We start from the raw sequence: 15,461 nt of genomic DNA on the forward strand, positions 1-15,461 counted from the left end.
AAAATTTTAAATTAGCCGTTGGCTATTTATCATTCAACACAGTTTGGTTTCTTATCGGCTCTTCGCTCAACTCACCGGCTGTGATGAACTGCTTGGCTTTCTTCTCCAAGTCAAGGTTGAGACCATAGAGACCTGTGTCTCTCCACCGCTCAATTATCAGCGGAAGAGGGTCTCGTGTACCGTAGACATCTGCTGCAACACACGCTGGCTATTGTTCGTGGACTTATAGTTCTCTCTGGTGAGGTTTCACAGGCGTTGGTCAGAAAGGGCAAGGCTGCTTCTCTCCTTGTCACCCTGTGTCTGCGCCGTCTTTCTCCTCCTCTTGAACTGGTGTGCTGAGATAGCTCTCGCATCGTGCGGTTTGCCCTGCTGGTCCTTTGCTCTTGTGCTCCACCTTTTTATCCCTGTGGGGAAGGGGAAAGGCCATCAGGTGTGTGTGATGCTGGTCAATTGCCTGACCCCTGTATTGGGACATGTCAGGTAAACAGCTCTGATGTTAGTCTGTTGTCTTTCATGTTGTGCAAAGTATTTGTGTGGGACAAGGGTGGGGGGCAGTGTTTTGGAATATCCTACACGGTAGGATGGGGGAAAAGGTGTTGAAAGAAGGGGGATACGTGTCTCACCTGTTGGTGTCCTGCTCCTACTGCACAAGGATCCCCCCCCCAATCCAGGTGATCCTCCCTCACTGGCCACCTCCAGGAAGTGGATCCAATAGCGATGGCTGTGTCTTGGCCATCTGGATGACAGATACCCGGGGACTAGTTATGAAGACACCTTCAGGTTTCTCACACATTTTCATGGGAGCCCACACAGCACATACTCCACCCATGCAGTCCTCATGGAACACCAACGGGCAGAGTGCCGATTCCTCCAAAATTGAGCACACCTCTGGAGGACTGCCATCACCAAAACCACTTTGAAGGTGCAGCGGGGAACAGAAAATCGCAACTTTCAGGCCAGGGAAACCCAGAGCGCATCACTATGCGCCCATCTTAGTATGGTGGTCTCCCTGCTGGTTACTTTTTAGGGTTTTATTATTCTCCTCTTGACTTTCTTTACATAGATTTATTCTTCTCTCTTCTCATGGTAAATGTATCCGAGGTTTATAAATCCCAATGTCTCTACTTTGGGCATCTATGTGCTTGGGGTTTGTTCTTTGTTTCACCAGTGTGTTTGCTCATGTCCCTGTAATGTCTCTTCTCCTGTGCCATTGTCTAGGATCGTCGCACAGTATTTTGAATACTGCTAGATGCTGCGTCCCTATTTTGCAGGTGGTTTCAGCATTGTTTATTGGACCCCTTGTCCACCACAAGACTTCCATGGTCACACCACTACCTTCTTTTCCTCTCTCATTATAATCCTACGTCCTGTCCCCTTTCCTCCATACTTATTGGGCATTCCTCCGTCCTGTGGGACGGGACCGGAGCACTTTGTGAAAGCATCAACATTTTATAAAAATGTTAGTCCTTCTTCTCTTTTACGCGGGGTACTGCACGCAGCCGTAACCCCGGCCATTTTAGCTCTGCCCCGCGCATCGCCCATCAGTCCTTTTTTCTCCGCTCGTTCGAGACTGGACGCACTTGTATCTGCAGAAGGTTTTTTCTTCCATTTTTCCTCCTCTCTGGCTCTAACTAGCAATCGCGTGTTAGTCCGTCTATGCCGTTTCAGCTAGACTTCCCGAATTGTTCTTCCTGTCAGCGACGTTTCGCTAGGGCGAATCCCCATCCTCTTTGTTTAGAGTGTTTGGGTCCTGACCACCGGTGGCACTCATGTTTTTATTGCGATTCCCTTTCGGTCTGGGCACTTCAACATTGGTTAGAACGGTGGGAGGAGGTGTTTCAGCGCACTTCTCCTAGGCAGTTTCAATCCTTCATCGACGAAAAGAAGAAACGCCCGTTAAGTACTTTACTTTTTAGGGCACCCCGGCCAGGGGACTCCTTCCCGGGGTCTTCCCGGTCTGGGAGGAGCGTCAAGGGCTCTGTTACTGGGGCTTGCCCTGAGGTGCCGTCTGGGCCTAAAAAGTGTACCATGGTTTTCTCTGAGGGTCTCTGTAAAGGGCCTGTTGACACCGGATCACAATCCGAGGCCCCTCCTGTGGGGGCTGTTTGTAGACCTAGTTCTACTGAGTCGTGGGGTACCAGAGCTCGCTCCGAGGCCTCCTTGTTTGGAGCTTCACTCAAAAGTACCGGGGTGCTCCCTGAGGCCTCGGCTGGGCTTGTTGATACCGAACAGAAGTTCGAGGCCTGTTAAGGCCTTCTCGGTGAAAGGTGTGCCTCATCGTTGCCACTCTTGCGGTGAATCCAGAACTGTTGAGGGGGCAAGGAGTGAGGTGTTGAACCGTAATTCCTCCTTTACCGGCAGTGCCAAGGTCCTTCCCGAGAAGGCTAGTTTGGCTATTAGCATGTCGTAAAAACATCCTATGCCACACAGTACCGGCTCGACTGAGATGCCTTATGTTAAGGCTAAAATGAAGACCCCTTACCCACCTGTGGGGACCCCTGCCTCACTTCGACACGTGTTGCAGTTCTCCTCGGGTGCCGACAAAATGGCGGCCGCTCCCGTTAAGACCACAGTGGCCATTTTGGATACATCCCTTACAACTAGGCCATTGGCCTTAGGTTTAGGGGGTTGCTTCTGTAGGTGAACATCGGTTTCCTTGTGCACATCCGTTTCGCCTAGTTTATGACTGGAACGCCTGGATGCCCCTTCCGCACATGTCTCGCTGCCTGCGGTGTCGGCGCCTTTGATTTATGTGGACACCTCTGGGGATGGCCCTTCTTGGCAACCATCTCCGCTGCGTCCCTAGAATTACCCTCCTCATGCAAGGTCTCCTCCGGCCGCTCCAAAGTCATCAGCGGAGGATGCCTTTTTCGGCAAGTTTCAAAAACGTATGCGCTCTGACCCCATGAAGGAGTACTTTAAAGGCTTGTTCAGGGAGATATGCCCACCTGCGCCATCGGTTCCACCTGCGTTTCCGGTGGTTCTGCCGATACCAGCTTTGCCTGTGGGGCCTCCCCCTACTCTTCCACCCTTGTATCCGTTGTCCCCAGTGGACAAGGTTGTCGTGGTGACTGATGTGCTTCAGCCGGACCCTGATCTGTCGGATGACACGCAGGGCGATCAGGACAGCGAAGTCCAGCCCCGCTCTATCAGAGCCTTTCACGCCGGGTGCTGGACATGTCTGTTGGATGTTCCAGTGCCCGAGGCACCCGCTCCGCAGGAGGGCGTGCTTTCGGCGGCATTCACCTTGTCTCCTTCGGAGCGTACCGGCTTGTTCTTGCAGAAGGACGTTTTGGCCGAGGTCCGTAGAGTCTGGGAAAGACCACCCTCTGGACTGTTCGTCAATAAGAAAATTGACGCACGCTACAGGCTGCATTCTTCGGAAGAGGTGGCCTTAGCATCATGTCCGTCCCCCTCCTCCACGGGGGTGGCTGCGGCCACTTTGCAGTCCAGGCCTGCGGCATCCTCTTCGACGATGGCTACCCAGGTCCTGGGCAAAGAGGATAAGCTTCTCGACTCCCTTGGGAGTACGTTTTTTGCTAACTCGGCCTTGCAATTGCATCAGGCTAATGCAGAACTGGTGTTGGCAGGGGCAAATATGTAAATGTGGAAAGGTCTGGTGGAGTTTAAGGAGTTCATCCCTGCTGAAAAGCTTGAAGACTTCAAGGCGGGATTGTCGGATGCCAGGGTCCTGGTTCAGGATCTGCTGGAGGCCACGACTCATCACGTTGACACTTTGGCTCGGGGCCTTATGCTTGGAGTGGATACCTCTCGGCAGGCTTGGTTGCACGCCACCAAATTCTCTAAGGAGGTGCAGGACAAGGTTTTGGACCTGCCGTTTGACGGCAAGTAGCTTTTTCATTCCTCAGCGGATGTGGAGCCGACCAAAACGAAGGATAGCACCCAGACCGCCAAGTCCTTGTCTGTCCTGGTAAAACCACCTTTTAGGACACAGAGACCGTTGTCACAGTGCCGGCCCTCCTCTGGCTTCAGGGGTTTTCTAGATTGGAAATCTCGCAGAGTCGATACCCCTTTGGGAAATTCCCGCCGGAGGCAGGAACGGAGTCAGTGTTTCTCCCGCTCCTCAGCCTCCTCCTCAGGTTCAGGTGGAGCCACCACCGAAAAACCAACCAAATGAGGGTTCTCTGCGCTCGCATGGGACCCCGGTGGGAGGACGCATTGCATCTCATTGGGATGCGTGCAGACTATCACAGAGGACCGGTGGGTCTTCTCAGTCGCTCGGGAGGGCTTCCGCTTACCCCTTCTCCCTACCCCACCCATCAACCCTCCTTTCCAGCAGTCTGGTTCGCCCTCCTTCAGGGCCGAGATTCAGAAGTTACTGGATCTCAGAGCAGTGGAACCTGTTCCCCTAGGGGAACGAGGGCAGGGCTTCTACAGCCGACTGTTTACGGTACCCAAATCCAACCAGGCTGGCCTGCGCACCATTCTAAACCTTTCTCAGTTCAATCTTTTCCTACCCCAAGAGAAATTCAAGATGATCACGCCTGATCATATAAAGACCTCTTTGCAGATGGGCGATTGGCTCAGCGTGGTGGACCTTCAGGATGCGTATATGCGTCTTCTGATCTGAAATCCACACTGGAGATACCTGCGTTTCTCTGTGGGAGAGGAGCATTTCCAGTTTCGAGTGCTTCCTTTTGGCCTCAGCTCAGCACCACTTGTCTTTACGAAGATGTCGGTGATTGCAGCCCATCTTCGTCTACAAGGTATCCATGTGTATCCGTATTTGGACGATTGGCTGTTACGCAGCCCTTGTCTGTTGAAAGCCGCGTGCAATCTTCAGTCTTTCCTCCAGCTCCTGATTCACCTTGGGCTGTTGGTGAACTGGCGGAAATCTTCCTTGACGGCCTCTCAGGACTTTATTTTCCTGGGTTTTTGCTGGAATACGATCGACTGCAGAGTTTACCGGGGACAGAATGGCAGATCTATTGGCCACGTGTCAGATGTTTGCACAGTCGGACAGCATGTCGGCCTGGTGGTTCCAGAGATTTCTGGGCCTTATGCCTATTGGTTCTTCCCCTTGCCCGTCTCAAGATGAGGCGGACTCAGATGTCTCTTCGGAGCTCTTGGCGTCAGGCGGTGGATCCAGACTCCAAGATGGTGTTGATTCCGGCTTCCATGAGAGCGGACCTGCTGTAGTGTTCGTCGCTCAGCAACCTGTCAGTGGGTGTGGGATTTCAAGACCCCGCCCCGATGGTGACGGTCACGACAGACTCCTCGCTTCTGGGGTGGGGTGCTATGGATCTTCTTCAGGTCTCGGACCTTTGGTCCCCCCAAGGCAAGCTCCTTCACATAAATCATCTGGAGCTTCTGGCGATTTTCCTGGCGTTCAGGCTGGTCATTGCCAACAGAGTGGTCTGTATCCGCACTGACAATGTGGTGTCAGTGTATTACATCAACTAACAGGGGGGGGCACCAAGTCTCCTCCTCTTGTGGACCTGGCCATCCAGATTTGAGAGTGGGCGGCCCGTCAGTGTCTGGCTGGTAGCAGTACACATCCCGGGCCAGATAAACGTCACGGCAGATGCCCTCAGTCGGTGGACAATGGTCAGCTATGAGTGGGAACTGAAGGCGGAAATCCTTTCATGGATATTCCTGTGTTGGGGCACTCCGGAAGTGGACCTCTTTGCAACGTCGGCAAACAAGAAACTTCCTCCTGTATGCCTCCAGAAACGGTATGGGAGCCTCCTCCCTGGGGGGTGCTCTCGAGATTCCTTGGCACAACATGAGGGCCTATGCTTTCCCACCTTGCTTCATCGGACGATTTGCAAGCTGAGGAAATCAGTGAACTGTTCTCTTCTGCTCATAGCCCCGTAGTGGCTGGCCAGGTTCTGGTTCTCAGAACTTCAACACCTGTCGGTGTGTGCACCGATCAGGCTACCGGTGAGTCCCGATCTCCTTCACCAGAGGATTCGACAGCTGTGGCACCCCTCCCCACAATCGTTCAGCTTGGCGGCATGGTGCCCGAGTTCAGGTCTTTAGAGCATCTCAACCTGTCTGCTGATAATATGCGAATACAGGCAGCCAGGAAACCGTCGACAAGGTCTCAGTATAAGAGCAAGTGGCTTTGGTTCTATCACTGGTGCTTAGTCAGACAGCTGGACCCCAGGGTGGCTACGACTGACGCAGTGCTGTCCTTCATGTCTCACTTGGCAGAGTAGGGCATTCATGTTCTATCATGCAGAACTTACCTTTCGGCGATAGCCGCCTACCTATCCACGGACCAGTGTTCTTATTCACTGTCATATCTGGTGATTGGGAGACAATTTGCTGGTTTGACGCGTCTTTATCCTCCGGTTCGTAAGCCGCACCCGACGTGGGATCTGAATGTGGTCCTTACGGCGTTGTGTCATAAACCGTTTGAACCAATGGCCACGGTGGACCTGAATCACCTTTCGTGGAAAGTCTTTTTTGGTCGCAAGGCGCGTGAGCGAGCTCCAAGCTCTGTCGGTGGAGCATCCCTTCTTAGTTTTCCACAAGGATAAGGTGGTCCTACGGACAAATCCTTCTTTCCTGCCAAAGGTGGTCTCTGATTTCCATCTGAATCAGTCAATCTCCCTGCCGGTCTTCTTTCCGAACCCAGCTTCAGAAGTGGAAAGAGTTCTGCATTGTTTGGATGTTAGAAGGGCTCTTAAATTCTATCTGGACAGAACATCTGAATTTAGGAGCTCTTCTCAACTGTTGGTGACCTTTGGTAATCCACAAGGTAGACGGGCCTCTAAGGCGACTATCTCCAGATGGATCGCTGCCTGTATTACGGAGTCTTACACTGTCCAAGGTCTGCAGCCTTCTAAAGGAATTAATGCGCACCTGGTGCGGGGCAAGGCAGCTGCAGTTGCCTTTCAGAAATATGTCCCCTGGGAGACCATCGCAAAAGTGGCTACATGGGCCTCCCCAGTGGCTTTTTGTAAGCATTATTGTCTAGACCTGAGCTCCAGATCTGATGCTCAGTTTGGCCAGGCTGTGCTGAAGAACCTTTTTCAGTAAGGGATTTTCCATCCACCCGTAGTTCCTGTGAGGAGTGCTTGGGAATCTCACTTAAGTATGGAGGAACAGGGAGTGGACGTAGGAGTATAACCACGTTACTCACCGTGGTGACCACCTTACTCCTAGTCAATAGCCCCCTTTCCTCCATAGGACTGCCCACCGTCCCCTCTAATAAGGATCATCTATTATTGCTTAAAGGTCTCTGACCTGGTGATAGAAAAGGACTGATGGGCGATGCGCTGGACGGAGCTAAGATGGACGGGGTTACGGCTGCGTGCAGTACCCCGCGTAAAAGAGAGGAAGGACTAAAATGTTTGCAAAATTTTGATGCTTTTACAAAGTGCTCCGGTCCCGTCCCACAGGACAGAGGAATATCCCATAAGTATGGAGGAAATGGGACTATGGACTAGGAGTAAGGTGGTCACTACAGTGAGTAACCTGGTTATTCCAGGATGCTCTGCGTCCGACTTCAACTCTCTCGCTTTCTTCCAGGTAAGACGCTGCCTGTCTAATTCTGCTTTGCGTTCCTTTCTGGTCACAGGACGCCACATATCCAGCCGTCTCTCTGCATCTCGCAGTTCACCAGTTTCGTAAGGCTTTTCTCTTCACCAGTTCTCCTCCCTCCTCGTGCGTAACATCGCCTTGGTACTTCCCTGGCGTACTTCTGGGTCTTCATCGTTCTCTCGCATATGGTTCCTCTGCTTCTCGGTATGTCATCCTCCTCATCCCAGTTGAATGGGATTTTCCTCTTAAATAAATATTTACTGTTTCTGGTCGACCGCAGCATATATTGGTTTTTTTCTTCATACATATTCCCATAGATTTAAAGAGGTATTGTTGAGGTGTTTCATAGGGAGTTTCTCAAAGGAACGGGGTCCTTGTCCCCAAAGGGGTAGTATGTCCTGGTGAGGTCCCACTTTCCTCGCAGCAGGCTCCCCACCCTAGCCTCACAGGGATTGTTCTCCCTTGGTGGAAAAGGGGCAAATTCCTGCGATTTGTCACAGTAGTCCAAATGTGATACAAGGTGAAATATGAACTTGTCATTGATGCATGAATGTTTAAACATGTGAGTTACATGTTCATATAGTCCGTTGAGCAGTTAGTTGTATGTTTTGGAACTGATCTGGCACTGCAATATATGTTAAAGTAACCCCCAATGTAAGCGTTGGGAACTTTCAAAAGAAAAGGCCACGCTAACACTGTGCGCTAACGCAGCACGTTTTCATCCAATTTTTTTTTTAGTGTACCAAAGTTATGTTTATGGGTAAATTGCAATATTTGATTTTTTCAGTTTTCACTCCCACGAATCATTCACAAAAGGGTAAATGGCCCGCAAATATGCGATATGTGGACATTGATGATTTAAAAAAAATGTTGCAGTGTAATTGAAATGGCTGATGAAATCTAAAAGATAAAGTTGAATTTTTTTTCATAATCGTTATACGATTTAGGTTAAGGAAATTGAGGTGAAGTTAAATACATGTGACGTTATTCAGAAACTTGAGTATGAAAATAGTTTTTTTATAAAGTCTAGTCACAATCAAGTGTTGTAGCTGCTCATCTGAGTGCAGAGTTCACAGGATGTCTCCACCATTTGATTAATAATAGTAGTGGGTGGGATTCCAAGATGGCCGCCGGCACAGTGTAGACGTGCCGACGGCGCTCTCCGGACCCGACTGGTGAATGGTGCCCACCACCCCATCAGCTGACCCTCTATAGGCAACACGGGAACCCCACGCAGGGTCGGAGGAGAGGGGTGAAGGCCAGGAGAACCGTTTGGCCCCAGAAGAGCAGTTTGCTGAGTACGGCGCCCGGGGCGGCGTGGAGCTGGGGAACCACCGTAGAGGGAGACGGGGCCTGGTACGCGGCCGGCGCGGGGCGCGGAGGGAGTGGCGCACCCAGAGGGGTCGAGGCGGAGCTGTACTGCGTCGGGGCCCTCGAGGCACTCATCGATCAGAAAGTGCACCGCAATGAGGGTGCCGTGGAGGATCGCTGTTTGTCAGGTGCAGGAGCGGACGTACCAGCGGACACGGCCCTGTGAGCTGGCCGCCCCCGCCAGCGAAGCCCCACGCGATCGAGGGACCTGTGGCGAGGGGAGAGGTTCTGCTGAGGCAGTCCAGAAACAGCAAGGCCACAGAGAAGGTCCCCCCCGTAGCCGGACTGCGGCAGAGATTACAGCGGGGAGAAAGGGGTCTGCAGCGACGGGACCAGGGGACCAGTGAGATCGCGGCGGACGGATGGCCCGGGAGCAGCGGGAGAGAAGTGCCAGCCCCAGCGGGTGCTCTCCGACTTGCTGGAAACAACGTGCCAGGCGGCTACCGGTTGGAAGGAAGGTAGGAGGACATATTGGGAGGCCAGGGGCCTCTAACCGCCAAACTGTGCAAATCTGACCTGGCGCTGTGGCGTTGATGGGCCTGGAGGTGACACCCCCACCTCCCCAGTGAATCGGAGAGTAGCCCAGATTATACCTCTGCTCCTGGGGGACTAAGACATTTTTGGAGCAGAGGCGCCTGGAAGAGTGGCGCAAGGCAGATCAGGCCCAATCCGGGGAGGAACTACCGAGGATTTAAAAGAAGCCACATTCACTATAATAGTCTCACCCTGGTTCCGGAAGGTGTTGGGCCAAACCTCCACACTGAGTGGCTGTAGAGGAGACAAAGCAGGACTCCCGTTGGGGTACTCGCGGAGCCTACTGTGGATGCAAAAGGCAAGCCCCGCTATTCAGAAAGGGTGAATCACCGCTACATATAGCCCGAGCCACCCTGGCACAGGAGGGGTCTAGTGAGACGCAGCTGACTCGCGGTCATTTCCGCAGGTGAGCTATAGCGGTCTCAAGGAGGAGGGAGGCGAGCACCATGTCTACGAAAATCAAGGGGAAAAGGGGAAAGTGCCTCAAGCTTCAGGAGACAATCTGGACACCCTCCATGCAATGTGGCCGGCGCAGAATCTGAAAGAAGGGCCCGGGGCCTCCCGGGGAAGGCAGGAGAAGACTCCACCCAAGGGGATGCAGAGGACTTGGCAATAATGCCTAGACAGGAATTCCTAGGGGAGCGGCACGCCTTACCAGCAAATTTGGCAAAGACTTTTCAGGAGCAATTCCAGCTGATGCGAGCTGACCTAAATGAAGCTATAGGGGAGCTGAAACAAGAGATGCGGCAACTAGGGGAAAGGACAGACACCCTGGAGAAAGGCCTCCAAGAAGTGGATAAAGACACCACAGCTAACAGTGAAGCCATAGAGATGTTAGATATAGCCACTCGAAATATCGAAATTCAGATGGAGGATGTGGAAAATAGATCCCGTAGGATCAATATCAGGGTGAAAATGTTGCCGGAATCGGTGCTGGATAAGGATTTGAAAGTGGTACTCCAAGGCATCTTTGCCGATATTCTGGACGAAGGTAGCCCTGAAGTGGTAAAGCTAGATCGAGTACACAGAACCGGGCGATTGGCCAAAGGCCAGACGGCGAGGCCGAGAGACGTTTTGACAGCATTCACAAGACACGCCCAGAAGGAAGCGGTCCTCAAAGCAGCAAGACAACAGGAACCCATTATGTTTGAGGGTCAACAGATCGCACTATTTCAAGATCTGGCGAGCAGTACACTCCTGAAGAGGAGACAAATGGGCCCACTGCTAAAAGTCTTAAATGAGAAAGCAATACGATACAAATGGACCTTTCCGTTTGGACTGCTCTTTGAATGGGCGGGATCCCAAAGACGTATCACCTCACAGGGGCTGACCTTCTGCGAATAGACTTGGAGGACGCCCCCTCGAGTTCGGGACCAAGGGGCTCGAGTGGCCGACCTAGATCAAGGCCCTGGGAGTGGACGACAGTTGGAGATAAAAGAAGAGGACCCAGGGATGGCGATCCGCAGAGAAAAGGAAAACTCAGTGAAGTGAAAAATGAGACTCCAGCGAAATCCTGAGTCGGAATGGTAGTGACAGGGGTGGTGGGCCTCCGGAACCCTGAGTCGGAATGGTAGTGACAGGGGTGGTAGGCCTCTAAAAGGAGTATGGAAGCTTTGGGGTTGCAAGTGGAGCAGCCATTTTGGGAACGGAAAGGGCGGAGATGCCCGGGTTAGGAGTGGAGATTGAGCGGGAAGGTGTTATCCTACAGGGGGGGGGGAGGAGGGAGGGGAGAGGGGTAAAGCGGGGAGGCGACCAGCTGTTGGCCGGAGGGAGGGGCAGAAGGGCACTACCACATAGCGGTTACCATTTTCTGACTGGGGACTCCTCAAGTGGCTAACACATAATGTAAGAGGGTTGAATACCCCTCTTAAAAGGAAAAAGTTGGAGCATTTCACGCAGAAAGAAGGGCCAGATATTATGGGGCTTCAGGAAACACACCTAGTGCACAAACATCAGGGTAGATTGAAGCTGGGCGGCTTCGACCGGATCCTCCATGCCTCAGGTCAATGTGAAGCAAGGGGGGTGGCCCTGGCTATTAGGAATACGGTGGATTTCAGAATCTGTGACGTAACAAGGGATAAAGAAGGGAGGTATATTGTGGTCAGCGGGAAGTACCAAGAGGCCCCGTATACAGTAGCTGTAGTGTATGCTCCTAACTCTGGTCAGGAGCAATTTTCGCAACAGGATCTGAAAGTGCTAGAAGACCAAGCCTGGGGTCAGATAGTTCTAATGGGAGATCTTAATATAGCCTGGGATAGGGAGAGGGAACGGGCTGGAAGGCGGGTGGGAGAGGGGGGAGCAGTAATGTCTGCGGAGTTGAAGGATAAGATTGGTAGGTGATGTATGGCGGGAATTAAAGGGAGATGAGGAGGGTCATACCTTTCTGTCAAGGGTCCATGGATCACAATCCAGAATTGATTATATATGGGTGTCGGTGGGTCTGGTGGGTGGCATTCGGGAGGTACATACAGGACCGATAGGGATAGCGGACCACAAAACGGGATCCGTTGTGCTGGATCTAGGCCGGAGGGTGAAGGGAGTTTGGGGTTGGAAATTCCCAGGGGCCATCCTGAGGGACCCGGAAGTTCGGGGGGGGACATTGAAGAAAAGATCAAGGTCTTTTTTGATACCAATAGGAAGGAGGATACAGGAGAGGGTATAACGTGGGATGCATTCAAGGCTACTCTCGGGGCGAACTAATTGCTGTGTCTTCCCCTCGAGTGAAGCAATTGAAAGCATTGGAATCCCAGTTAGAGGCTGAGGTGGAAGCGACTAGGCAGGCGGCAGGTAGTACCCCTTCCCGGGTAGCAATGCGGGAATATAGGAAAGCGGTGGGGCAGCTGGAACTTTTGCGCACCAAAAAGGCAGAGGGAGCTCTACTCGCTGTGAGGCAAACATACTACTCAAAGGCTAATAAAGCAGACACACTCTTGGCACGCCTACTAAGGGGTAAAAGGGCGAGAAACACGATTACGGCGTTCAAATTAGGTTCAGGGGATCGGGTCAAAAGGCAAGAAGATTTACAGGAGGCTCTTGCAGAGTATTATGACTCCCTTTATGCCTCTCAGCATCCCCGAAGTGACACACAGGATAAATTCCTGCAAAAAGCCACTGGGGGAAATCAGTAGAGAAACGAGGGACGTCCTCAATCACAAAATCTCGGAGGAGGAGGTGCGAGGGGTGATTAGGGCTCTTCCGGTACACAAAGCCCCTGGCCCGGGTGGCTACACTGCTGCTTTTTATAAATTGTTTATCTTGCAGTTGGCCCCGGAATTGACTTCATTATTTAATTCATTTCGGCAGACAGGTAGAATTGCCCCATCCATGGAGGAAGCTAAGGTTACCCTCATCCTTAAACCAAATAAAAATCCAGAGGAGAGAGCATTTTACCGCCCCATATCCTTGATTAATACCAATGCTAAGATAGATACAAAGATCCTGCCGAATAGACTTGACTCTATCCTCCCGCACTTGATTCACCCCGATCAGGCCGGGTTCATCAGAGGCCGGCAAACCGCAGACAATATTAGGCGAGTGGCCCACATAGTTGAAAAAGTGCAGAAAACGAACACTCCCGCGGTCTTGGTGGCACTAGACGCGGAAAAGGCATTTGACCGCGTGGAGTGTGCCTTTCTGTTTCGGGTAATGGAAAAGATGGGATTGGGAGGGGGGGAGTTCATGACGATGGTTCAGGCTTATTACCAAGCCCCCACCATTAGATTAATGGTGAACAGGACAGCCTCAAGACGGGTAAACTTGCAGAGAGGAACTAAACAAGGCTGCCCACTTTCCCCAATACTTTATGCGATCTACCTAGAACCGCTTTTACAAGCAATAAGGGAGGCTGCGGAGATACAGGGCATCCCCTTTGGAGGAGAGCAACAGAAGGTCGCAGATTTTGCAGACGACATGTTGCTGATGCTGACTGCGCCAAGGGAATCACTTCAGGCTAGCGTGACCCTGCTGGAGACATTTGGGTAAGCCTCAGGCCTAAAGATCAATGCTAACAAGTCAGAGGTTCTGAACTTAACACTAAGGGCAGTGGAACGGGACAGGATAAAGGAGAGTTCTTTTTCTGTGAAGCCTGGGAGGGATCCGATACTTGGGGGTGAGAATCACGGCAACTTAAGCAGGGTGGTATTCGACAAACTTCCCCCCGCTTCTTAAGGCAATTAAGAGGGACTTCCAAAGGTGGAGAGGTCTTAGGGTGTCATGGGTGGGGCGGATAGCTGCGGTCAAGATGGTCACACTCCCACGGCTGTTGTATTTATTACAGGCAATCCCGCAGCTGGTCCCGTCGAGCTTCTTTAAGGAGTTGGGAACAATGATCAAGGGATTTTTCTGGGAAGGAAAAAAAGTCAGGGTGGGCGTCAGGCTTCTGGTGGTATCCAAGGGGAAGGGAGGTCTAGCATTGCCGAATTTTCGGCGATATTATGAAGCAACACAGCTCCGCATCATCAGGGAATGGTTGAAGGGGGAGGAAGGTGTGCAAGATAAGCTATGGGTGAGGATGGACAGGGCAGTGGCGCACCGTAATCTAGCCGAAGTGTTATGGCTGCCTAAATCGCATAGACCCTGGCATCTCTATGAGAGTTCTGTTACCAAACGTATGGCTGATATTTGGGATAAGCAGGCGGGACCTAAGGGAATAACCACATTTCCGTCCCCCTTCACTCCCATTTTCGGCAACGTGGACTTTACCCCAGGTTTGGAGAAAGGGGCATTTGCGAAATGGCAGGAAGGAGGCTGTAAGAAACTGTGTGATATGTTCCGAGGAGGTGAATTGTTGTCATTTAACGATTGGTAGAGGGAATTTGCAATACAAGAGGGTGAAAGGTTGCGGTACGCACAGATACGGCATTGGGTATTACACCCAGGGGTTAGAACGGCGGCCATACGAGAACCAACGCAATTTGAGAGATTCCTACTCACTAATGATGGAAAGAAAGGCCTCATTTCCAACATCTATAAGATTCTGGATAGCGCAAATGCAGGCTCTCAATGGGCTTAAATGTGGGAATGGGAACAGGTCCTAGGACGAGAGATAAGTAGGACAGAATGGGAGAGACTATGGAGGAGAGTACCTAAACTGGCTAAGGCGTCCCAATTACAAGAAGCATGGTATAAGATATTATTCGGGTGGCACTACACCCTTGCCCGGCACCATAGGATATACCCAGCAATATCGGGGAAGTGTTGGAGGGGCTGTGGAATGGCAGGTACAGCGGAGCACATATGGTGTAAATGCCCAAAGATTGAACCTTTTTGGGGAGAGATACGGAAAGCGCAGGAGCGGGCCTTTGGCCCGGGAGATGAAAGAACGCTGGTACAAATCGTCTGAGGTATTCGAGACGCCTCCGGGGCAGGGGAACCTAGAGGAAGGGAGAAAGCAAAAACGATACTGACTTTGGCAGCTATGATGTTAATAGCTCAGAGATGGAAGGGCCCTGAGGTCCCTATGTGTCAAGACTGTCTCCGGAAGATTTGGGAAATAGTGGCTTTGGAATGGGCGTCTTATGCCATGAACAATAAAGTGCAGAGCTTTGCGGCGGACTGGGGGGAAATATTGAACTTTCTTAAGGATGACTTTAGGGTGATGTGGTGCCCGCAGCGCCTGAGAATATTGGACCTACAATGAACGTGGAGTGACTGCCCGGTAGGATGGCGATTTAAGATGTTAAAGCTCGTTGCCATGGGGGGAGGGGGGATCGGAGAGAGAGGGGGGGTGGAGGGAATGTTTCTTCCCTTTTCTGTTTGACCTGTTTCAAAATTCAATAAAAAGAGTTTTTTAAAAAAAACAAACAAAAAAAAGAATAGTAACGGGTTTCATAGGTTCGAGCCCAACCAATAAACTGTTGAGAGCAGGGTTGTATTAGTTCAGCATGACATTATGGGCTTCGTTATGAGTTTGGCGGTGTGGCCAAAAACTGTGGTAATGCAGTGGTAACGGATTTACCACTGCATTAACGCAACACCGAACTACAGGTTTGGAGATAAGGTGGAGGAAAATCCTCCACCAAAATGCTGAAAGCAATTCCGCCACC

At 51.6% G+C, this 15,461-nt stretch overlaps 1 protein-coding gene across 1 annotated transcript in view; it reads left to right on the plus strand.

The window, feature by feature from the left end:
* The window catches only part of ZMYND10 (zinc finger MYND-type containing 10), a 1,281,921-nt gene that overhangs the window by 257,938 nt on the left and 1,008,522 nt on the right, over nucleotides 1–15,461 (plus strand). The gene's annotated exons all lie outside the window — the stretch shown is intronic.

This window comes from Ambystoma mexicanum, chromosome 2p, assembly GCF_040938575.1.
Source record: "Ambystoma mexicanum isolate Mex_15411 chromosome 2p, UKY_AmexF1_1, whole genome shotgun sequence".
In the NCBI taxonomy this organism is placed as follows: domain Eukaryota; kingdom Metazoa; phylum Chordata; class Amphibia; order Caudata; family Ambystomatidae; genus Ambystoma; species Ambystoma mexicanum.